Raw genomic sequence first — 566 nt, forward strand, 5'->3', positions numbered from 1 at the left:
ACCCACAGAGTCAGCAGCTCAAAACCGCACACAGAAAATTAGATCTTTCATTTTTACAATATCTTACAACAACATCTTCACTTTAAAATAAAGGTTTTGGTTAACCTAAAGCTGCCAGTTCCAAAGGGGGCACCCAGATTTGAACTGGGGACCTCTTGATCTGCAGTCAAATGCTCTACCACTGAGCTATACCCCTACGGAATCAGCGGCTCAAAACCGCACACAGGAAATTAGATCCTTAATTTTTACAATATCAAACAGCAACATCTTCACGTCAAAGTAAAGGTTTTGCTTACTCCAAAGCTGCCAAGTTCAAAGGGGTCACCCAGATTAGAACTGGGGACCTCTTGAGCTGGAGTCAAATGCTCTACCACTGAGCTATACCCCCACGAAAATAGTAGCTCAAAACCACACAAAGGAAATTAGATCATTAATTTTTACAATATCATACAACAACATCTTCACTATAAAATAAAGGTTTTGATTAACCTAAAGCTGCCAGTTCCAAAGGGGGCACCCAAATTTGAATTGGGGACCTCTTGATCTGCAGTCAAATGCTCTTCCAC

General features: G+C 41.0%; 2 non-coding genes across 2 annotated transcripts; both read right to left on the reverse strand.

The window, feature by feature from the left end:
* Positions 1 to 124: 124 nt before the first annotated feature.
* trnac-gca (transfer RNA cysteine (anticodon GCA)) lies at positions 125 to 196 on the reverse strand. Its single transcript has one exon. It is a non-coding gene; the product is annotated as a tRNA-Cys (tRNA).
* Positions 197 to 316: 120 nt separating this feature from the next.
* trnaw-cca (transfer RNA tryptophan (anticodon CCA)) lies at positions 317 to 388 on the reverse strand. Its single transcript has one exon. It is a non-coding gene; the product is annotated as a tRNA-Trp (tRNA).
* Positions 389 to 566: the final 178 nt, after the last annotated feature.

Source organism: Sinocyclocheilus rhinocerous, unplaced genomic scaffold, assembly GCF_001515625.1.
Source record: "Sinocyclocheilus rhinocerous isolate Xijiao unplaced genomic scaffold, SAMN03320098_v1.1 scaffold17153, whole genome shotgun sequence".
Lineage (NCBI taxonomy): Eukaryota > Metazoa > Chordata > Actinopteri > Cypriniformes > Cyprinidae > Sinocyclocheilus > Sinocyclocheilus rhinocerous.